Source organism: Andrographis paniculata, unplaced genomic scaffold, assembly GCF_009805555.1.
Source record: "Andrographis paniculata isolate CXL003 unplaced genomic scaffold, ASM980555v1 Contig77END, whole genome shotgun sequence".
In the NCBI taxonomy this organism is placed as follows: domain Eukaryota; kingdom Viridiplantae; phylum Streptophyta; class Magnoliopsida; order Lamiales; family Acanthaceae; genus Andrographis; species Andrographis paniculata.
Window position 1 is genome coordinate 1,713,008 of NW_026137614.1, and position 26,243 is coordinate 1,739,250.

Consider the following 26,243-nt stretch of genomic DNA (forward strand, 5'->3'; position numbering starts at 1 on the left):
TCAAGAATGCATTCCTGCATGCTGATCCATCCGAGGACATCTACATGTCTCCTCCTCCTGATTTTCCCACGTCCTCCAAGGCATGTGAACTTCGTCGTGCTCTATACGGTTTGAAACAAGCACCCCGAGCTTGGTTTTCGAAATTTAGCTATGCTCTGCTCCAGCTTAGATTTACTTTCAGCTATCATGACTTTGCTTTATTCACTCAATGCGGGTCCACTGGTGTTACTATTCTGTTACTTTATGTGGATGATATGATCATCACAAGAAATGATCAGTCCGGCATCTCTGAAGTATAGGATCATCTCCCCAACCACTTTGAAATAAAGAGCTTGGGGCCTCTTCGGTACTTTCTCGGTCTTGAGATCTCCGACACCTCCGACGGGTACTATTTTTCTCAAGCTAAGTATGTCTCCGACCTTCTATCTAGAGCAGGTCTCACTGACTCTAAGATAGCACCTACGCCTCTTGAGTCTGACTGTCGCCTTACTCCGATGGATGGTGTCCCTCTTGACGATCCTATCTTATATCTCCAGTTGGTAGGACGCCCGATATATCTGACTGTTACTCAACCTGACATTGTCTATGCTCTTCATATCGTCAGTGAGTTCATGTTTGCTCCTCGGACGACTCATTACTCTGTTGTTCTGCGGATTTTTCGGTATGTCAAAGGCACTCTCTTTCATGGTCTCCATTATTCAGCTCGCTCGCCCTTGGTTTTAACTGGTACTTTGATGCTAATTGGGCAGGAGATCCCACCGATCATCGCTCGACTACTGGCTTTTGTTTCTTTCTCGGTGATTCATTTATTTCTTGGCGCAGCAAAAAATAGACGGTCGTCTCCCAGTCCAGTGCAGAGTCTGAGTATCGAGCTCTTGCCGATACCACTGCCGAGCTTCTTTGGCTTCGATGGCTACTGGTTGTTCTCGGTATGTCCAAGCCCTCTGCTACCACTATTCATTGTGACAGTCAGAGTGCCATGAAGATTTTGATGAATGATGTTTTTCACGAGCGTACAAAACACATGAAGATCATTTGTCACCTTGTCCGTCATCCATTGCTAACGGCAACGTCTCTTTGTCCTCCACTTCTTCTGCTGATCAGACTGCCGATGGCTTCATCAAGTCTCATTTACCTATCCGTTTTCAGTCGTTCTTGAGCAAACTCAAATTGGTTTCCACACTCCCACCTTGAGTTTGAGAGGGGATGTTGATATATATTGTAATATATGTATATATATATCTATATTTATGGTGTTGATATATATATATCTATATTTATGGTAATATATCAATATGTATATATATGACGATGTAACCCTAATTTTAGTAGAGAAATAATATTATTCCGTTAATTTCAACAGGGTAAGGGCCCTCGTAAACGTGCCACCCGTAATTCCCATCCTTATTTATCAAGTCAACCTCTTTGTATTGATCATGCCCTACATCCGCGCAGATAAAATACGATGGCCTTGCAGAGTCGAAGCTGCATCGTCATAGATTCCGTAGCCCAATAGCCCATATCTCTTTTTGCAAATCTTTGTCGATGACGTTAGGGTTGTCTTTGGGTATAAAATAGATTCCCCAAAGATCGAGCTGATCGACTTCATTTGCGCTTGGCATTTTGTCGACGTCGAGCCTCAGATCTTCCCGAGCAACGATTTCTTGTTTTGAGCGAGATTGTATGGATCGCTGGTGCCTCCTCCGTCTCCCATCATGAAGTACAAATAGTCGTCTTCAGGTCCAAAGAGAATTTGCCCTTCATGGTGAGAAGTTAAAGGAAGTCGCATAGTGAATATACGTCGAAGTTCGAACGGGCTAGCGCTCATCACCGATGAAGTTCCCGAGCTCGTTCCATTCGCCGTGAACTCTGCCAAAACGCTTTGATATTGGCAAGGTTGTGTGCTGTTATCCAAGGTCAGCGTCAAAGCATCACAGTTCACGTCGGAGTTGCATGTGCACCTACCTATGCAGTTCGGCGACGAGGACTTGTCGCAGTTGAACGACGCGTAGATTCGACCATATTCTTCGAATCTCGGATGGAAAGCCATTCCCATCAATCCGAAGGCGACGTTGAAATAAACCTCGTCGGTAATATCTAGAAATGGGTTTGTTTCATCGATGTCCAATGTACCTCCTGAGCCCTGCTCGGGTACCGTCGTTAGCCATATATTGCCCTGTTGGTTCGCTATGATACCATGTTAAAAAGGGATCCGTGCTTCCAACCTAAAATCAATTTGTGATAGGTGGAGTGGCCCTTCACCCTTATAAGCAAGGGAAGAGATCCCACATTTTTCTAATGCGGGATATATTCAACACTCCCCATTTGAGATGATAATCTTGAAAATCCATACAGGATCCAAACACAATACGGGCACCATGACTCTGATACCATGTTAAGAAGGGATTCGGGATTCTAGCCTAAAACCAATTGGTGATAGGTCGAGGGCCCTTCACCTTTATATAGTAGGGGAGTTCCTACATATTTACTAATGTGAGACAATATTCAACAATTTTAATTCCTAAGTGACCTACTTTATCATTTTAGTCCCATAATTAAAGTGTGTATAAAAATAGTCACATAAGTGATCTTTTTTTTTTTTTTGCACAATTGATCCCCTGACGCCAAATATATGCACGTGGCACCCGTATGACATGTTAGAGCATACGGGTCGTTCATATAGGTGTCACTTGATGGGCATATGAAATTTCTTTATTATTTTTGTTAAATTTCGATAATATAAAAAATTTAAAAAAATACTATTGAACAAACGATTATGATCTTTTCACGATTTCTCTCAATGTATGTTCTTTGGCAGTATACATTTTTTTACTTTATTATTCATGATAAATTTTTGAAAATATTGAAATTACATCTATAAATTGAAATAAGATGTATCCTCCTCATCGAAGTTAGAACTGAAATTAGTTTGAGATGATTTTGACATTTTTGTAAGAAATTTATTTTGCTGATGGAGAAATATTCTAACAACATGTCAAATATTTCGTGAAATAAGATATAATGTAGAGATCTTTCCAAATGAATTATTTATAGTATATTATATAAGATATATAATATAGTATGCGGCAAATAGGGTGCTAATATGGTCAAATCAGCACCACGCTGAGTTTGACTAAGTTAATAAACTAAGTTGAAATAACTAGCAAATCATCATAAGAAATATAATATATTATCAAGTTAGCTCATTAAGATAAAACAATTAGCAAATTATTACAAGACAAATAACATGTGTTGTGTTATATAGAAATATGTAGTGTGTGAATTATATTTCATGTTGAAATCAACATATATTGTACTACATGCAATTATATAATATGTTATGCTATATATTATATTAATATTTTTTGTATGAGTTATATATTGTATTGTGTTATATAATTTGATTATTGTACTATGGTGCTAATTTTTGAATCTATTGTGCTGAAATTAGAATTATATTTTGCTACATTTAATTATATAATTTGCTATCAAACTATTTATTATAAAAAATATTATATTAATATATGCTAATTTCTTTATAATTTTTTGCTAATCGAGTCAAAATATATTATGCTAAAATCATAATTATATTCTACTACATATAATTATATAATTCACTATAAAAATATTTGTTATACATTATATTAATATACGTTACTTCTTTTATAAATGTTTGATAATTGAGTCAAATCAACACCATATTAATTTGACTCAATCAGCATGACAGCGGAAGCGAATATAATAATATAAATTATGTGATAAAACAATTATATGTCCAAAAATATTTGAATAAGTAGTGCAAGATAGTAATAAAGTAGATGACACACATAATAATAGTAATATGATCTATCAATATAAGTGTGCTCAAAACTACATGGTACAATAATAAAATTGATAGAGACAAGAGACACAAGTAAATATCTTTAATTTTGAAGATATCTTTAATTTTGAAGATATTGATCAGTATTACAATGATACACAAGTAATATAATATGATCTAACAATGGATTTAATAAATTTTAATAAGACAAAAATTGAAGTGATTTATTTTAAAATTTGTTGTGATTTGGACAAGCTAACTAATAAAGAATATGTGATGAGTCAATTGATGATGTCTTTAATAAGATACATCAAATATATTATGCAAATTGTGACAATTCAATTATATATATGAGTATGCATGGTGGATACTCATCAAATTTAAATCTAATAATATCATATAGTGATGAAATTGAGAATCTCTATCACTTCGTCCCTTAACAATAAATACATATAAGAACAAACGCAAACAGTCCCGTAAATGATTGCCTGGTAGTGTAGGGTTTGGATTTATGACCATGAGGTCATGGTTCAAACCCCCGACGCCTCAGGTCACCTGCCACATATGATTGGCCTAGTGTGACTTATATTTTGGGGTAAACTGTTTTTTTAGTCCCGTAACTGGACCCTTATCATTTTATCCTCGTAAGTGGAGCATTTCGCAAACTAGTCTCATAAGTGAAAAAATTGCGTTGTTTTAGTCCTCCGGCGCCGGAGATGCCCACGTGGCTCGCCGGAGGCCACGTGTCTGGCAGGTCAGCGACACCTAGCGGACACGTGGATTTTATTTTATTTTTTTCATTTTTTTCATTTTTTTAAAATTTATTTTAAATTTATTTTAAATTTTATTTGCCTTTTTAAATTTTTTTATTTGGTCCAATTGAAAAACAATTAAAAAAAATGAAAAATAAAATAAAATCCACGTGTCCACCAGGTGTCGCTGACCTGGCGGGACACCTGGCGGACACGTGGCATCCGGCGAGCCGCGCGGGCGTCTCCAGTGCCGGAGGACTAAAATAACGAAAATTTTTCACTTATGGGACTAGTTTGCGACAAGCTCCACTTATGAGACTAAAATGATAAGGGGGTCCAGTTATAGGATTAAAAAAATAGTTTACCCTATATTTTGTTATTTATTACTACCTCCGTCCTGCTTTAAGGGTCTCATTTACTTTTTGCGTGTTGATATTTGAATATTAATTATTATATGAAAACGTACCATAAATTAAGGAAAATGAAAAAAATATTTCTATTAGTGTCTTATAATATTATTATAATGACATTTATACAAAAAATTATACAAATATAAGGATATTTTTAATGTTAAGTACAATAATACAAAAGGTAAATGAGACCCTTAAACCGGGCGGAGGAAATATAATTTTAGTTTATTTATATTTTGTTTGAAATTTTAATGATTATTTATTTAATAGAATTAATTTATATTTATTTAATTAATAAAAATATATTTCATATTAATATTATTTTGTAGAATATAAAATTTTATAAATTATAAATTTATTATAAAATTTAAATATAAAACAGATTAAAAGTAAATAGCAAAAACATATAAATATATGCATATATTTGTGTCATATATCCCAATTAAATAATCACAAATGAAAAATAAAAAATAAAAAATCTCTTCAATATCTCCGCCTAGATCCCATGGAGAAGATGGTTTGTTCACTCAATTTATTTTTTGGTGATACAATGTAATATAAATATTATTAAAAAATACAATATATAATATATAAATTTTATTTATTCATAAAAAATCATCAATTCAATATAAAATATTATTTGTTATATTATTTATATGATTCACGTACATAAAATAAAACACATTCATAAAAAAAAAACAACCACATCTCTTTGTTTTTAGTTATTTATTTTCTTTATTATTATTGCCCTGGTGAATGATATACGTATACATTCATTTCAATTAAAAGTACAATTTTTATTATCACCGTCTATTCTATTAAAAATTGTTTATTTTGTATTATAACAAAATTAATCACACTAATATCAAAATATATTTTAATTTTATATAAATTATAAATATATTATTATACATATAATTAATTTATACATAACGTACAAAAGATAAAAATATTAAAAAAAACCTCTTATATTGACCAATAAAATATTATTTTTTATTATAAGACTAAAAAAACCCATGAAATCAATCTTTCATGTTATTCCATAAACTAGTATTTTTCTAAAATAGTAATGAAACAATGATTCAATAATTAATCTTTCATGTTATTCCATAATTTGCTATTGATGATAGTTATTGCTGAAAAAGATTCCACTATTGCAGTTGATACAAGAAGAAGTTCATAAAAAGTATTTCATTTTTCTATGCCTCAAGAAATTTCATAGAAAGTCTATTTAGATTCTTCAAATTCCAAAATATCTCATTACATTGAACATCAATAATAAAATTATCCAATAATAATTCAAAAATCATCAATTTTGCTTGTGAAAATTCAGTAGGATATAATTTTACAAATAGCTAAAATCTCTATCTCTCTATTGAAAAAGAAAAATTTATTAAAGAAAAAAAAAAAAAAAAAAAAAGGAAGATTGGCCGCAATCTAAGCGGTACCACCCACCCTACCCTGCCACATATAGGCGGCCGTCCGTCAAGACATATAACTCTTTTGGTGGGTTTTGTCAAATACTACAATTGTCACTTATTCATGAAATAAATATAGCACTAACATTTAGAAGTGTATTTGTAATTTTAGTGATAATTAGTATTTTTTTTATTTTTTTTGGTGGGTCAATTGACCCACCTTGCCTAATGCTGCATCCGCCCCTGTGTGTTTGATGTGAGTTTTGTTTTGTTTTTTTTAAATCCGATACGGTGAACGGCGAAAAATCCAGCAACGGTGGACAACGACGAGAACATAGAATAAATTTGAAATCCCCATCAACATTTTGTTTTCACATTAGAGCAATTGTAATGGCTCATTGTTTGCCAGCCTCTCCGTCTGATTCAGGCACCTTTTTAACAAATTCAAAAAATATGACATGCAGTGACTTTAATCTTCAGTGTAAAAATAACGAAAGCATTGAACATGACATGGTGCAGGAGAAGCTATGTCCAAGGTATTTTTCTGTTCTTTATTACTTCTCTCTCCTCTGCTTTTTTTTATTTATTTTTATTTTCTCTCTCATTCGTCTCTCCATATTCTATTTCTTTCTCTTTCTTATTATTTTCTTCTCTCTCCTTATTTCTATTTCTCTCCTACCTTCTTGCATATGAAGCCATTGGATAGAAATTTATCATTTCACTTGATATTAAATATTTAGATTTTGACACATCAGATTTAAAACAGATTTAGAATCTTTTTAAAGAACAACCATTGTGGTTGCTCTAAGAAGAGAAATGGGGAACAGTTTTGATGAGAGAAAGAAATGAGGACTCCGTCGACGGGGCTTCCTCTGTGCGAGGCCACATTGACACATAATCAAAAGTTTGTCATCAACAAAAAAGTCATTGTAGGACCTATTTTTTGGACTCTGTGCTGAAAAAGCATCGACGGAGAGGGAGAAGACTTTTTTTTGAGTTGTTGTCTCTGCTATAATGGATTTCATTATATTCTTTGTAATGATGTATATATTTTGCTAATTATTTTATTATTTTTTTATAAAAATAATTATTACTTTTGTCCGGCTCTAAGAGTCCAATTTATTTTTTACATGTTGATCTTTGAATATTAATTATTATATCAAAACGTAAAAAAAATTACAAAAATACTTCTATTAGTGTCTTATAATACTAATAGAAGGACATTTGTATAAAAAATTATACAAATATAAAAATATTTTTAGTGTTAAGTACAATGACGCAAAAGATAAATTTGACCCTTAGAGACGGACGAATGGAGTATAACTATTTACTATTATTATTATTATTATTATTATTGAATTATGCTGAGATATAAATACTTTTATGTAGATATAGTAGAATTAGGGGTATATTCATCCAATAAATTTTTTTTTTTGATATATTTTATTATTATTAATATCAAAAAATAAAATATATACACTAATAAAATATTTTTTCTTTGTCCGCCTCTATGAGTCACATCTACTTTTTGTGTATTGTATTTAACATTAAAAATATCCTTATATTTGTATAATTCTTTGTACAAATGTCATTTTATTAGTATTATAAGATACTAATGAAAGTATTTTTGCAATTTTTTCTTAATTTGTACTACATTTTGATATAATAATTAATATTCAAATATCAACACACAAAAAGTAAATGAGACCTTTAGAGCCAGATGGAGGTAGTATATATTCTATATACTTATAAAAAAATCAACAATTCAATAAAATACATACTTTTCTGTCAAGTACTAAATTTTTCTTTTGATTTTTGCACGCGGATTAAAGTAAATTAGTATTTTACAAATATATAGTATAATAAAATAGTGTAATGTCTATTTTACCTTATATATTAAAGTAAAAATAATGTGAAAAGTAAAAAGTAACATATATTTTAGTTGAAAATTATTTTTACTAAAAAATATAATAAATTTTGATTTGAACATACTAGAATGATAATCACACCTAACTTAAGAAAACACCTTCAACTTAAACACTAAACAAAAACACCATGTTTACCTTTCTTTTTTAATTTATGACTCCTCAGTTCAACAACAAAATATAGATATTTTTATTTTAGATTGTTCAATTACAAAGTAATAATTTCATTAAATATTCTATTTTTTTTTTCACAATTACCCTGACTTTACCATCACCACACTAAAAAAACAAGGACAAAGTTATTTTTACACTACTGTTAACTACTCTCTATAATTAAAATATTACTTTTTTTTTAAATTTCGTGCCAAAAGAAAATGTATACTTATTAGCCAGATGAAAATGGTATTTTTTGTATAATTTTTTAAAATATCTTTCATTGAAGATATTACACTTAAAATCTACTATTTTATATTTAAAATTGTGTAAAAAATATATTATACTCTCTCCGTTCTATTTCAAAATACCCTTATTTCTATTAATTTTTTTTATTATTATTCTAGAACATTGTAACGTACACCTAAAAAATATATATTTGTTGTCCCGTAAAGAATGACCTGGTAGTGTGGAGGTTAGACTTATGACCGTAAGGTCATAGGTTCAAACTCCCGACGCCTTAGGTCACCTGTCACATAGAATTGTGCTTGACTGAGTTATAGTATTTAATTTGGTATATACAACGTAAGGTTATAACTATGTTACATGTATGTATGTGACTATTTAATTTTGTGTTCTCTGAATCGGTTGACTTTTTTATTTGTTTTTTTTTTTTAGTCAAAGTCGTTTGTTTTTATTTTTGTAGTAAAATTCCCTCTTGTTTTTAATTTGTGGAGAAGGATTTTAGTTTTTGATTTTCATTGTAAAATTATAAATTTTTTTTTAATATATGTTCAAGTTTTCAAAAATATTTTAGTTATTTTACTTTTAATTTTTTTTATATTATTTTAAGATTGAGCTCTCTTTAAACAATATTTTTGGTTCCGCCATTGGCCGGAGGTTTAACCAGTGTGCACTTTCGGATAGCAACTGCGAGTTCCCACGTTATAAAAAAAAATATATATATATTTGTTCCATCCATTCTAAAAGTATCTATATTTATTTTTATCCATTTAAACATAAAGTATACATTTCAATTTTTTTTGGTAAGTTTGACAATGCCACATATGATATGTTGTCTCAAGCTTCCACACATTTACATCGATATCAAATTAAAACACAAGAACATAAATATCTTTATACATAAAAATATTCATCAATTATGATTCCAATGCAATATTTTTTAAATTTCATACAAAAATAAATATATACCTTATAATAGACATAAAGAATATCTAAATGCATCCATGCTACATCAAAATAAATATTTCCTCCGTCCGGGTCCAAGGGGTCATTTGAAGTTTTGTAGTAGATTAAAAAATAATAGTATTATATTAGTTCATTTGAAGTTTTGTAGTAGATTAAAAAATAATAGTATTATATTAGTTACTAGAAGTGTGTAAGAGATTTTGACATTTTTGTCCTATGTAAAAAGTAATTGTATGTGTAATGGTATATTTGTAAGTTAGGTAAAAGTTAAGGGTATTTTGGTATTAGTGTATAAATATTTTTACTAAAATAGAAAATTGATACTTTGGAGTGAAACGAACGAAAATGGTAAAAAAAGTACTTTGAGTTGAGACGGAGGAAGTATATACCTAGGGTGTGTTTGTTTTGTAGAATAATTTGAATAGATATTTTTTTTATGCAATATATAAGAAATTGTATAATTTTTTTTTTTTTTGCCGTATATAAAAAATTGTATAGGTAAATAAAAGTAATAAAAATGTATGATATATTTATTTATTTATTCAAGAAATATGTTAATATTTTTTGACAACACACCTCTAATTCGTATTTTGTTGTACAAAATAAATATATTGAATTCTAAATATACATACATATACTCCCTCTATCCCGATTGTGGAGTATATCCCGATTGCTAGTTTACTTTTGATACGATATTTTGTTGAATATCTAAATATAATTATAGACTTTCAAAATTCAGGGTGTATTTGTTTTGTGCGATAATTTAAATGTGAATTTTTTTATGTAAAATATAAAAAATTATATAGAAAATATAAAAATAATAAAATATGTGTGATATATTAATATTTTTTAAAAAATATGTAGTTTTTTTTTTTTTTTTTTTGGTTAAGACAACATACCTTGACACATATAAAGATGTTTGCCTAGACACGTATATAATGGTGGAGTCGGGAATTCTTTTTGTTGGGGGTGAAAAAATATTTTTATTATGTAGTATATATTTTAAAAATAGATAATATAATTAAAATTAAAAAATATAAATAGTTAAATTCTTAATATGTTTTTCTCATTAGAAAATTCTTTTAATATGAAAAAATTAATAGTTTTAAGAAATAGTATTATAATAATAATTTTTTATTAAATCAGTAGATCAGCTCCGAGTTATAAGTATACATATATATTAAAATGATACAATCTGAATAATTATTGAGCTTTACATATATTCCAAATATTCATTTATTTTATACTCTAAAGTTTTTACCTATAATTTAATTAATTTGGTGCATTGAATAACATCGATCGCACGACTCATATATATATATATATATGTCTATTCTTTTGGGAGATTTCATCAAATTTTTATTTTTCAACAATTTTTTTAAAAAAATATCAAATCAATTTTTTTTTATATTATATTAAACATTAACTTTTTTCATTTAAAATATTGTATTACCACTTATTTATATTACACTATATAATTATATCAATTCAAATATTTTACTATTCAACTCCAAATACAAAATTCAAACTCCCAAACAAACACATCCAGAATTCAACAAGTCAATCATGCTAGACCAATTATATTAGGATAATTTATTTATTTTTAGTCTCGTAACTGTAGCTTATATTAAAATAGTCTCGTAAGTAGATTTTTTTTTGCACATTTGGTTCTTTGGCGTCGGAGAGGCATGTGTAGCACATTGGAATATATGTGTCCGCCAGATAAGCGTCACCTTTCGGACACATGGAATATTAATTTTTTGCGAAAATTATTTTTTTACTGTCGTAATTGACTTTCTTTATTATTTTTGTTGAATATTGTCTCCCATTGGTAAATATGTGGGAACTCCCCTAATATATAAGGGTGAAGGGCCACTCTACCTATCATCAATTGGTTTTAGGTTGGAAGTCCTGATACCTTCTACATATGGTATCAGAGCGGACATTGACGTTGGTGGCGAACGAAACAACAGAGCGAGGCATTGCTCGAGAGAAGGAGCATGTCTGTGGGCACATCAAGAATGAGTATGTCCTAAGGAAACTGGAAATTCCAGAGTAGAGTGGGAGTACGTTTGACATTGCTGGGCACGTTAAGGAAGAGTATGTCCTAAGGTAACTGGACATTCCAAGATGGGAGTGCTCCCAAGGTGGGGGAGTATGCTCGACGTTGCTGGAGGGCCAAGAGGGCCGAGCTTTGTCCGTGAGAGAAAAACCACGTTAAGGACGATCTTTGGGCGAAGAATGCACAAGCCACAACAAAGGATGTCCCAGATGGTGTGCGGAGATGCGCGGCGGAATGGGTTGCAATGTGGGTTGGCTATGGAAAGACCTCGTTGGTTGTTGGTGAGCACAAATAATGTAGGTATGCAGAAAATGGTCGAGCAACTGAGGCCGAAGACATACCGAGGGTGCAAAAAACAACGTCAATGCACTTAAGTAGCATCGCACGAGGGCGTTTGCAACTTGAAGTGGGGGAGTATTGTCACGAGTTGACATTCCTTCCCCAGGTTCTCGGCCATAGTCCATCTCATGTGTGCAAACCTCTGTCCTGTATGGCTGAGTGATGGCATATATCTTGGTTCAGGTACGTGCAGGGCCGTCTCGGACTTTTTGAGGGCCCTGAGCAAAAACAATATGCAGGCCCTGTAAACATGTAACTAAATGAATTTTCAAAATAGCATCATCGAAAAATATAATAATCAATTTCATAAAAGTAAAAATTATTTTAATTATATATTAATAAAAGTTCGTACGCACAAAGTGTATTATTAGTAAAAAAATAATAATAATTTAACTATTATAAAGATAATAATCTAATAATAATAACAAACTCTACATGTATTATTGGTTACGGAATCTATGCACAAAAGATTTATATAATATAATATAACTAAACTAAAAGAAGCAGGAACAAACCAAATTTAAACAAGCTTCCAAAAAAATTATATAGCAAACTGGACATGTTCATCAAAAGGGGATTCGACTGCACAAAAAAAAATGAATATAAAAAATAACATAATAAAAATAAATTATAAAATATGAAATTTAAATTACTTACAAGATTGTCATTTGAAAAGTCTTGTCCTTCGTGCATTCTTTGAAGCAAATCCGTCAATCAAATCTTCATAATTTACTTTTTCCAAAATTTCATTTTCAATTGCTACTAAAACTAGACCATTTACCCTTTCTTGGGACATTGAACTACGCAAGTAAGTCTTGAGCAACTTTAATTTTGAAAAACTTATTTTAGCTGTTGCAAGGGTCATTGGGATAGCTAACAATATCCTATAGACAACAATTGTGTTGGGAAAACAATCAACAGATTACAAAAAGTTTATAATATCTAGAGCATCAAATTTTTTCTTAGGTAAATACTCTTGTAGCAACTTCAACTTCACATATCAATCATATCCGTGAATATCACAAATATCACTATTTTAAGTGCATTCTCCAAATTGGTACAATAAGACTTTAAGTTAATATCATCTAATAAATGCAATTTTTTAGAAGAAAATAAAAAACCAAACACATTTTCATATTGTTCAAACCTTCTATCAAGTGAAACAATTGCTTGATCAATGATGCAGTTAAAGAAAATAATTTTGAAAGATTGTTCTGCACTTAGTGGACTTTCATAATCTAGACTCTCATCAAACTATTTTTTTTCTTTTAATTTGATGTTTTTGAGGAAAAATTGGATCAATATTCATATCAATTGCAATATCTTTGGCAACCTCAACAGCATTTGTAAAACCATTTTGTCTATACTCTTTAAAAAATAAAATCAATTTTCCAATATTTTCAATGGCAGCACAAACAAACATATCTTTTGATTGTAATTTTTTATTAACTAAATTAACATCATATAACAAATCATACCAAATTACAATTGAAACAATAAATTCAAAATCTCCTAACTCGTTATTAGCTAAAGATTTAGTCTCACTTCTTATTTTAGAATCATTATCATTTTCAGCAACTTCAAGCAAAGCTTCTCTAAAATCTGTAATTTGAAATCGAATTGCTTTTACACTATCAATACGAATTTCCCAACGAGTAGAAGACAATGATTAGGAGTTAAATCTTTCACATTATTTTTCAAAAGTTGCCATCTTTTTGTAGAATTTACAAATATAGTATACATGCATTGGTTTACACCAAAAAAATCCTTAGCTTTTCCAGAATTTTTGGCCATGTCACACAACATTAAATTAAGACTATGAGCACCACAGAGAGTATAAAAAAAAAATTGGGATTCAAATCTAAAATCTTTCTTTGCACTCCTTGATTTTTTCCTTTCATATTCGATCTATTATCATAATTTTGTCCACTCACATCATCTACATCAAGTTCAAGAACACTCAATTCATGCAACAAAACATCAAAAAGTCCTTGTCCAATTGCATCATTCACATTTAAAAATCCTAAAAAAGATTCTTTTATGCAAACACAATTAGAACAAATATACACATATCTTAAAATCGAAGATATTTTTTTCTTGATGACTGACATATGGTGTACAATTAAGTATTACAGAAAAATACTTAGTCACTTTTAGTTCTTTAATAATTTCATATTTAATTGCACATGCAAGCAAAAGAATAAACTCATTTTGAATGTTGTGACCAAGATAATGAACATGAATCTCATCACTTGTAATACGAAAAACATGTTTTTGCATAATAGGATCAAAGTCAGCTACCATTTTAATTAATCCTAAAGAATGTTCATTGTTATTTTCATGCAATTCTCATTAGAACCATGGAATGCAATGTTATGTTTTGCAAAAAAACTTCACAATTAGAATAATTCTTAATAAAATATTTTTCCAAAGTTTTTTTCTTTCTCAAGTTCTTTTAGATTTTCCTTACCAATGGTTTTGTTCTTTTGAAGTCTTAGACGCAACTCATACCAAATGACCATATTTTGAACGTATTCTATACGAGTTTCATGTTCTTTAATTCTAACACAAAGATAAGTCCAATCACTAAAACCCCCATTTGCCAATAACCCTCTACCACAATCTGTCTTAAACAACTTACAATAAAAACAAAAAACTTTATCAAGTTCTTTTGAATATATAAGCCAATCTCTATCACATTTTTCCTTATTTGACAATACTTTAGTATAGAATGTGGCAGAAAATTGTCTTCCAAATTTATCATTAGTGTCTTTTACAATAAATAAATCTCTTTTAAGACATTTTATTGCTAACATATTAATCATTTCAGAATTTAAAGAATCCTAATTTCTTGGATGAAAAATATTAAATATAGCATCAAAAACATTATCTAAATCAACAATACAATCACCAATTCCAATATTTTGAATTTCATTATTATTAACATTATCAGCAATATCAACATTTTCAACCTCAACATCATCACCAACATGATCATCAATAAAATTTTCATTATTTTCAATATTCAAATTATTTTCAACATTCAATTGTGGTTCTCTTATAATAAATTTATTAATTGTTCAACTCTGATATTGAATTAGTTTATCAATTCTTTTTTTCTTTTTGTGTTCTTCATATCCCGAATCATTTTTTTTTTTTTTGGAGGCATGATTTATTCTATTATTTGTAAATTGTAAAAAATAAGGAACAATAAAACCTGGATTAAAATCCTCTTCATTGGCGTTGGACAGAGCGCAGCTTGGCGCAGGCAGCCGAATGTGTCGCCTGTCCTGCAATCCATTAACCATAATCCAACAATTTATCCAAAAAATTGAATTGAAAAAACTAATAAAATTATTGTATTATAATTAATAGATGAGATAATTAAAATTATTAAATTAATCCATACAAAAAAAAGGCACGGTGTCGCTTATCTGTCTGTCTATGTCGTTGAACCGAAGGAGAAAAGAAGAAAAAGATGGAGGGGGATTGTTTGTTTGTCTGTGTCGCTGAATTGATGGAGAAAAGAAGAAGGAGGGGGAGGGGATTGTACGTCTGTCTATTCGCTAGACCGAGGGAAAAAAGAAGAAGAAAAAGAAGGACGAGGATTGTCTGTCTGTGTTTGTCACTGAACCGAGGGAGAAAAGAAGAAGAATGAGGGGATTGTGAGCGCTGGCTAATCGGAAGGGAAAAAATGAGAAGAGAAAGTGAGATTGTGAATGGAACGATTGAATTTGGAATTAGAATTTAAAAAATAAGTTTAGAATTAAAATTAAATTAGATATGGAGAAGGAAAAATATAAATTAAAAATTAAAATTTTTATTTTGAAATTTAATATATCTAATAATAAAATATTAATATTTTAAAATATAGCCCCTTTCTTAAAAATGGGCTATGAGGGATTTCTCACTTTGCTCCTGCTAATAGCCGCCCTTGGGTATGTGTTCCGTATGATTCTCCCATACTCTATGGTATATCCCGGACGTGTTGCGCACAAGGGATGACTGGTCTGGGCCTCAACGCAGGCATGGCCTAGGTGTTGTGCATGTCAACTTCCGGACACGTTACATATGGTATCAGAGCCGGGGAATAGAAACAACTCTGTAAAGCTTGCTAGAACACTTATCACACCTTGTGCAAAGAATCGACTTGAGGATGGAACCACAACCAGCATCCGAAACATTCATAGACTCGAACTGCTTCTGCAGACTTAAATCGTCGTCACTGCTGCACAATTGGTGGCATTGTAGGGACAGAACTGTAGAGGAGATTTAGAGCAAAGGGAGCTCCCGAAACAACAAAGAAACTCCGAAGAATAATTCATTTGAGGAATTTCCATCTAATCAAATAACTCCCAATCGAACGGTGACAGACAGAGCTATGCATTCACTAACCAAAACGGCGACATTAGTAAATGTAAGGGGATGTAGCTCAGATGGTAGAGCGCTCGCTTAGCATGCGAGAGGTACAGGGATCGATACCCTGCATCTCCATTAATTTTTTTGAAGTTTTTTTATATAAAATGAATTTTATTGAATTTGAACAATATAGACCTTTATTATCCTTTTCCTCTTCATATAAAGGAGAAACATATATCATATCACCATTGTAGACAACAACATTCAAGAAAATACAAACACAAAAAATGAAGCTCAAATATAAAAACTCGACTTCAAATACGAATACAAACCTCTCGATGAGCTTGCTCTAGACGCTGGAGGAGAAAGAGGATCCCGGGAAGGCGTGGTCGAGGAATTTTTCTTAGTACAAGTATAATTGCAATGACTAGGATGAACAATTCGATAAACCCCAGTATTTGTGAGTAGGTAAACATCCTTCTTGTTGTATTCATCAAGGAGAAAATGAAGCTTAGCGCGGGAAGTTCACTTCCAGGCACGATCGGGCACCTCAAGGGAGAGTCACGCGCACATTTGAATGGAATTTTGGCACTCGTGAATTTTCCACTATTGATGGGGCTTTTGGTGCCCGCCCATATAGAACTACCGTAAAGATCCGCGAACAAATATCTTCCATGCAAACAAGGATTAATCATAGACGGGTAAAAATAGCTTCCGGTGATCGACGCTGAGCCTTCGCCAAAGTTTACCTTAAAATGATTGTATCCCATCACCGGAAATATTAGATTGATCGAGGTTACCGATGTATTTTCTCCAGGTGACTGAGGAGGCGTGTACAATAAGGGCACTCGTAAGCGCGCCACCCGTAATTCCCATCCTTAGTTATCAAGTCAACCTCTTTGTATTGATTCTGCCCTACATCCACGCAGATAAAATACGATGGCCTTGTAGAGTCAAAGCTGCATCGCCATGGATTCTGTAGCCCGATAGCCCATATCTTTTTTTCCAAATCTTTGTCGATGACGTAAGGGTTGTCTTTGGGGATCGAATAGATTCCTCAAAGATCGAGCTGATCGACTTCATTTGCGCTTGGCATTGTGTCGATGTCGAGCCTCATGATCTTCCCGAGCAACAACTTCTTGTTTTGAGCGAGATTGTACGGATCGCCGGCGCCTCCGCCGTCTCCCATCATGAAGTACAAATAGTCATCTTCAAGTCCAAAGAGAATTTGCCCTCCATGGTGAGAAGTAAAGGGAAGTCCCATAGTGAATATACATCGAAGTTCGGACAAGCTAGCGCTTGTCGCCGATGAAGTTCACGAGCTCGTTCCATTTTCCGTGAACTCTGCCACAACACTTTGATATTGGCAAGGTTGCACGCCGTTATCCAAGGCAAATTCACGTCGGAGTTGCACACGCACTTGTCTGTGTAGTTCAGTGACGAGGACTTGTCGCAGTTGAACGACGCGAAGAATCGACCATTTTCTTCGAATCTCGGATGGAATGCTATTCCCATCAGTCCGAAGGCGACGTCGAAATAAACCTCATCGGTAATATCTAGAAATGGGTTCATTTCATCGATGTCAAATGTACTTCCCAAGCCCTGCTCGGGTATCGTCGCCAGCCATATCTTGCCCTGTTGGTTTGCTCTGATACCATGTTAAGAAGGGATCCAGGCTTCCAACCTAAAACTAAGGGGATATCCCACATTTTTCTAATGTGGGATATATTCAACACCCCCCCCCCCCCGAGAGATGATAATATCGAAAATCCATATAGAATTCAAACCCAATACGAGCACCATGGCTCTGATACCATGTTAAGAAGGGATTCGGGCTTTCAACCTAAAACCAATTGGTGATAAGTCTAGTGACTCTTTACCCTTATATATTAGGGGAGTTCCCACATATTTACCAATGTGGAATAATATTCAACAATTTTAATTCCTAAGTGACATCCTTTATCATTTTAATCCCATAATTAAAGTGTGTATAAAAATAGTCACATAAGTGATCTTTTTTTTTTTTTTGCACAATTGATCCCCTGACGCCAGATATATGCACGTGGCACCCGCATAACATGTTGGAGCATACATGTCCTTCAGATAGATGTCACTTGACGGACATATGAAATTTTTTTATTATTTTTGTTATATTTTGATAATATAAAAAATAAAAAAATACTATCTTTAATTTGGATAATACCAAAAAAAATAAAAATTGAAAAAAACAACTTTACGTGTCAGCCAGATGGAGCTTACCTGGCGGATATGTATGCTCCAGCGTGTCACGCATTTACGAACACGCCCTTATTCTCTATACAAAATATTATTTTTCCTTATTTTAAATGATGAATGTGTGGCACCCACATGGCATACCGGAGCACACGTGTCCGCCAAGTAGGCACTACTTGGCACACATGTGATTTTTTTTATTTTGTTTATTGTCCAAATTTAAAAAAATAATGGTATTTTTTTTTTGGTAGTGTCCAAATCATTTTTTTAAAAAAAAATTATAATAAGAAATTTCACGTGTCCACCAAGTGGCGTCTACTTGGCAGACAAGTGTGCTCTGGCATACCACGTTGGTATCACGTGCGCATATGTGGCGCCAAGGGACTAATTATGAAAAAATAAAGAAAAAAATTTACTTACGGGACTAATTTTATACAATCTTCAACTACGAGACTAAAATAATAAATGGGTCACTTACGGGACAAAAAAAATATTTTTTCAAAAAATTTAATATTCTACGTGTCCATCAGGTGGCATTTACCTGACAGACACGCGTGATCAGGTGTGTCACACGGATATCTCTAGCAGCGGAGGACCAAATTTGCAAAAAAGAAAAACCCACTTACAGGCCTTTTTTAATACATGCCATAATTACAAAACTAAATTTATAAATGAAGTCAGTTTCATGACTAAAAAAAACACAGTTTATCAATTATATTATTAATTAAGTATCGAAAGTATCATTTTGGAGTTTCGTAATAAATTAAAAAATAATGATATTTTATTAATTAGTAGATATGTGTAATATGTTTTAACATTTGTGTCATTTGATTTTATGTATAAATGAATTATATATGTAATGATATATTTGTAATTTAAGTAAAAATAAAGGTATATTAGTACTAATGTATGATTATTTTTATTAAAATAAAAAATAGATATTTTCAAATGAAACAAATAAAAATGATAAAGAAGAAGTATTATTGTTGATGCAAATTTTCAACAATAAAAAGTAAAATCCGAAACTAGAAAATTATCTTCGAATTTGATATAATTAGTGCATGAGATTAGGAATCTCTAAACACTGTAGGATACATAAATAAAATAGGAAAATAAAACTACAGACTGGAAAATAAAGTGGTGATCCTCAAAGGCAATTCTTTTGAATTTGATGTCGATTGAAGATCATTGAAGATAAAAAATCCAAATCCTTAAATATTCCTTCAAGAAAACGTTTCAGAACCGTCGCCTGGTTGGTTACAACAACCGCCCACTAATTCCTCCTTTATTGACACGTGTCTTTAACCGTCTCATCAAACGCTTCCACCAGTTCTAGAACTCAACTGGCCCGACCGAGCGCCTCTGGGCGCCTTACTTCTTTAAATGGACGGCTAGTCCCGAACGAATGCTCCAAAACGCCCAGCATGCTTCAGACAGACCGCAGGCCGACCGACTGACCCAAACGCGTAACCCAACGATTGACCCACCGACCATCCCAGAGACTAATTGATCGCCAGACCAAACGACCACCATCTGGTCTCTTGTCCGACCTCACTTGGTACGACCTCCGTGTCGTCCGACTCAACCGACTGCGGACCATTCGACCTGCTTATCTGATTGCGGACCAATCCGTCCTGCTTATCCGACTGCGAACTAACCGACCGGCTTAACCGACCGCGGACCAACCGACTTGAGTGCTTATTTTCTCCTTTTCCGCCCGACTTCGTGTCCTAACTTCCTTTAAGACCCTACTACCAATATTATAATTATTATTATTATTTGTACATAACAACTTGCCTCATCCGCAAAACTCCTAAGCGTCATTTCTCATGATGTTTAGGAGTTAGCAGGCCGTCATTCGAGGCCACGTCAGCCTCATATCCGACCTCCATCTTTTGAGGCTACGTTGGACCCGACCTCCATTTATCGCGGACTGGTGCTGGCCTGCGCGTTGGTCGATCTTGCACTACCATTTCTTCAGCACCTCCCCCTGACAGAAGTCGTGATCGCTTTCTCTGAAAAAGGATTCTAACCTCCCTATCTTGGATGCTAAACTGGCCAGATCTTGAACGTCGTGGGCCGTTAAAGCCTCCCGCAGTTGTGTATGCATATTTCGGACCACCAAATTGGTCATCTCGCTCTCGTCAATGATTTTCGGGCAACGTCTCTTCATTAATTGCATCCACTCTATGAATTGGTAGGCGGTCTCCTCCGGCATTTGCCTGATCTCCAGAAGGTCTGTGAGTGAGACTGTTGGAAGAGGATTAAAGAACCTTACATGAAAGGCCGCTTCCAAACCTTACCAGGTTTGCATCTGTCCAGGTGGTAGATCGACAAACCACGAAAAAACTGTTCTAGTAAGAGACAAACCAAATAGTTGCAGTTTATAAAAAGGGTTATTACCGACCTCTCCTAACTGTGCTGTGAACCGACCCACATGCTTTATGGTGGAGAATCCGTCTTATCCTGAGAAAACATGAAAGTCTGGCGATCAATAATTCCTCGGGAGAGGATACTCATTGATGATTCTCTCTGGAAATGGCCTTTGATACACCGGTCGGTTCACCATTTGCGGGTTCATTCTGAAATGCACCTGCAAAACTTGAGCGATATCCTCCGGATTTACCCTGGGTGGAACAGAATCTTCCCTAGAGAAGGCTGGCTCGGTTGGGATGGGATTATGAATCTGATCTCCCAATCTTTCTTCTCTGGGGACGGTTGGCTCGGCTGGGATGGGATTATGAGCTTGTCCCCCCAACCTCTCATTCGGCTGGGTATTATCAACCCTCGCTCCCAAAGGAACATTATCTGGGAAAGTTAGGGGGTATTCCCTATATCTGTTCAGTTGAAAGTTGTGACGTTTGGAAATGTACTATCAACGTATGATGACCCTGCAGACATTGATCCTGGAAAAATTGCCTGAAAGCGAGAAGGTGACAAGGCTGTAGGCATGTTTGAATGTAGTGTGAATTTAGAGAACGTTTGATCCAACATATTATGCATTAAATTTTGTTGCTCACGCAACATGTTCTGCATGACCAAAATTTGTTGATTGTTCAATTGTTGAACATAAGACACCCAATCGGTAGGTACTTGTGGTGCTTCCCCTGTATTCGGCATAGCGGGTGGTGAAATTGTTTCTCCCACCGGTGTTGAAGACGCTTGAGGTTGTGAACCTGCCATATGGATCCTTCTGATGATTCGGCCGGACCTCAGTCGTATGAAATTCCCTATTGAAGTAGGATCAGTAATCTTGTCTTTCTCCCACTGTGGTCGCCAATTTGTTGATGCAAATTTTCAACAATAAAAAGTAAAATCTGAAAATAGAAAATTATCTTCGAATTTGATATAACTAGTACCTAAGATTAGGAATCTCTAAACACTGTAGGATACATAAATAAAATAGGAAAATAAAACTACATACTGGAAAATAAAGTGGTGATCCCCAAAGGCAATTCTTTTGAATTTGATGTCGATTGAAGATCATTGAAGATAAAAAATCCAAATCCTTAAATATTCCTTCAAGAAAACGTTTCAGAACCGTCGCCTCGTTGGTTACAGCAACCGCCCACTAATTCCTCCTTTATTGACACGTGTCTTTAACCGTCTCGCCAAACGCTTCCACCAATTCCAGAACTCAACTGGCCCGACCGAGCGCCTCTGGGCCTTACTTCTTTAAATGGACGGCTAGTCCCAAACGAATGCTCCAAAACGCCCAGCATGCTTCAGACAGACTGCACGCCGACCGACTGACCCAAACGCGTAACCCAACGATTGACCCACCGACCATTCCAAAGACTAAATGATCGCCAGACCAAACGACTCCTTGGCCGCCCCATCAAGCGACCATCATCTGGTCTTTTGTCCGACCTCACTTGGTACGACCTCCGTGTCGTCCGACTCAACCGACTGCGGACCATCCGACCTGCTTATCTGGCTGCGGACCAATCCGACCTGCTTATCCGACAACCAACCGACCGACTTAACCGACCGCGAACCAACCGACCTGAGTGCTTATTTTTTCCTTTTTCGCCCGACTTCGTGTCCTAACTTCCTTTAAGACCCTACTACCAATAATAATAATATTATTATTATTATTATTATTATTGTTATTTTTTGTACGTAACAATTATATATATATAATGCGTCATGTTAAAAAAATAAAAAAAGTCATAACATACATAGCATTTTTATGATGTGGAAGCTAACTTTTTTTTAACGTAATTCGTTTAATTATTAAATAACAACACTAGTTGAAAAAATTTAAAGTGTGTTTAGCCTCTCCAAATTTATTATTTTACACAATTTTAAATGTAGAATTCATTCATAATTTTATACTCCTGTCTAAATATACTTATACTACGGGTAGGAAGAGATAATTATTTATTTATTGTCGTCAATTGCAGTTTGGAATCTAGTACTATTTTTTTTATGAATAATGTGTATGTGATTTTTGGTGTGAATAAATAATAATAATAAATAAATAAATAAGTGATGGTGGTTGCCCTTAATTGTTTGTTGTTTAAATTTTATATTTATTTATTTGTATATGAATTTATTGATCCAAAAATAATACACTCAAATAGAAAAAATCAAGTTAATAAATATATGAACCCACATAATAATTAAACCAATAAAAAAAAAAAGGAAAACAGTATTTTTATTTTTTTAAAAATTTTTAGAAAAATAGCATTTGGGTTATATACCTTTCAAAAGTATATTCTTTTATGTTAATTTTATAAAATTTTAAATTTAGCATATATCTTTTAAAATTTTATAAATTCGACTATGCTAGTTAATCAAATATATATTTATTATATAAAACTTTTATTTATGTAAAATCATATTTATATTGAATATACTTTATTGATATTAATTCTGAAAATACTCTTTCACATATTTTATATTTATCTTATACTCCCTCCGTCCAGTTAGAAAGTATACATATTTTTGTTTTGGGACGTACAATTATAAAGTAAACATTTCATTAAATATTTTATTTTTTTTCCACAAATACATTTACTTTACATCACATCATTGCTTTTACACCAAAAAATAAGGACAAAAATATCATTATACTACTTTTAAATGTCCTCTATAATTAAAATACTATTATTCATTACACACAACAACAAAAGCAAATGTTTACTTTTGTAAGTGGACGGAGGGTGTATTAAGTATATTGTATAATATTCTAATTAAAATATATCTGAACATCTTATTACGCTCTATTCACCCAATGTTTTAATAGATTGATTTTTTGTGCGTGGTATCAAAAATTATGTTTAAAATATAAAATATATTATTTAAGTTGAATATTTGATTTTTTTAATTTTTTGTAATGAATATTTATTTATTTAGTTTTTGACCTTATGACTTTTATAAAATTTTCTTGTGTTGTTTATTATTAATTTTGAAAATTGCAATTGAAAAGGAAGAAGATAGTGTATTGTTTATATCTTATTACAAAAATCTCATCCCAAGACCAACTTGGTAAATGTAATTTGCTTTTTTAATAGTAATAATAATAATAAAGAAGAAGAAATTCTGTAAGGGTTATTACTATGAAATAATTACTTGAGGAATGGGCAAAGATAACAACACCAACACCAAAACCAAAAGCCAACTTAATTTAATTGCTTTAATTTTAGTCACATGAATACGAATTGAACTTGTCCGAGAGTGGTTAGGAATGGTTAACCCAAGTCAAGAATTTTGGGGAAAAATGCATGCAATGTCATAATACTACTCTTTACATTAATTCACATATTATACATATATATATATATGTGAAATATGAGTTTATACACAATTTTCTATATATATTTTACAATTTATAATAATAATAATAATAATAATAATAATAGTAGTAGTAGATGATAACAACATATTAAAATATATGATATAATAAATAATTAATTTTAAAGAATTGAGAAATATATGTCTATTATAATTTATATTACAAAATAATTAAAATATACATAGAGACCCAATAACACCCATTAATTCATCAATTTAAATATTTAATTTCATATTTTTTGCATATTATTTTGTCATCGTATAAATACAATTCAATTCTAATAACCAAATATTTATTATGTGTATTTAAATAATATGTTTTTAATAAAAAAAAATATATTACAATATAAATAAATTTATAATTATTATATAAATCGGGTTTGTTTGCCCAAATTTGTTTTTGACACGATTTCCTAATATATATATTTTATTATTTTACAAAAATTAATATTTAATATAAAATATTATTTTTTTTTTATATTTTTATATATAAATTTTTATATTTCACCTCAACTCAAAAAGACGTTTTCAAACGAAAACGCTAAACAAACAAATCCTTAATTTCATCTCAACTAAATCTAAAATTAAAATTAAAATTAAAAATAATAAATTTAAAAGAAAAAAAAAAAGAAACGTACTCTAGACCTAACTTAATAATCTTAAATTCTTCTTCTTTCTTGCCCTTATAATTAGGGCAAATCTTCTTATTTCTTCTCTTTGTTCCATTTTGGATCCAATTTGGCCCTTTTTGCCAACCATATTAGTGATGAAGTCAACCAATTATTCTAGAAGCTCAAAAAAATAAAATATTTATTTGTAAGATTTTGATTTTAAATTTTGATTTCGAAAAGTAAAATTTTGAATTAAAATAATTATTTAATGTGATTAAAATATGTATTAATATGATATTTTGAATGTTAAATATATTAAAATATAATACTCCCTCCGACCCATAACAAAGTATCCATTTTTTTTATTTTAGTTCTCCAATAACAAAATATCCATTTCTTTTTTTAGTAATTGTACTATCTATCTAACATTACAAATACCCTTACAACTTACAATATATTACACAAATACAATTACGTTTATATCACACTATACTAATAATAAAGTTATTTTAGTCATTTCTACTTTATTCCTACTATATTTCAATATAATACTAATATTTTTAAAACTACGTGCAAAAAGTAAACGGATACCTAAGTTATAGGACGGAGGGAGTATAATAAATAAAAATTAATTTTTAATTTGATATTTTTGAGAAAAAAATTTTCTGACTTAGTAGAATCAAAGACAGAATCTCACAAGAAAATTGTAGCATAACAATCTATTGTCATGATTTTTACTAGGACTTCTGCCACACTGTTTGTTACAATATTTATTTTTTCTATTTGTCGCAGAAGCATGTAACAAACAAGGAGTAATTTTATTGTTTATAAAGTTGTTGCAACTTTCCGACACTAGTTTTATATAAACAATTATTATAATTTTAACTATTTTACCTACTCAATATTATTAAGATTTTTGTATAATATTTTTTTCTCTGTAATTTATTTATCTTGACATTAAAATTAATGTGAATATTTTTTATTTTACTATTTGAAAAATATTTATATGAATATTTAATTTTATTATTCTAAATTAAAATTAAATAAAAATTATGAAATACAACTATAATATAAATTTTATAATTTGATTTGATGTTTTATTGCAACTTTCCGTGGCAAAATACCATTCATACTATTCACCATTGCCGTGGAAG

At 31.8% G+C, this 26,243-nt stretch overlaps 1 non-coding gene and 1 pseudogene across 1 annotated transcript; one reads left to right on the forward strand and one right to left on the reverse strand.

Annotated features, from left to right (window-relative positions):
• Window positions 1-1,639: 1,639 nt before the first annotated feature.
• LOC127239182 (HIPL2 protein-like) lies at window positions 1,640-20,897 on the reverse strand (annotated as a pseudogene).
• Window positions 16,510-16,582, forward strand: TRNAA-AGC (transfer RNA alanine (anticodon AGC)). Its single transcript has one exon. It is a non-coding gene; the product is annotated as a tRNA-Ala (tRNA).
• Window positions 20,898-26,243: the final 5,346 nt, after the last annotated feature.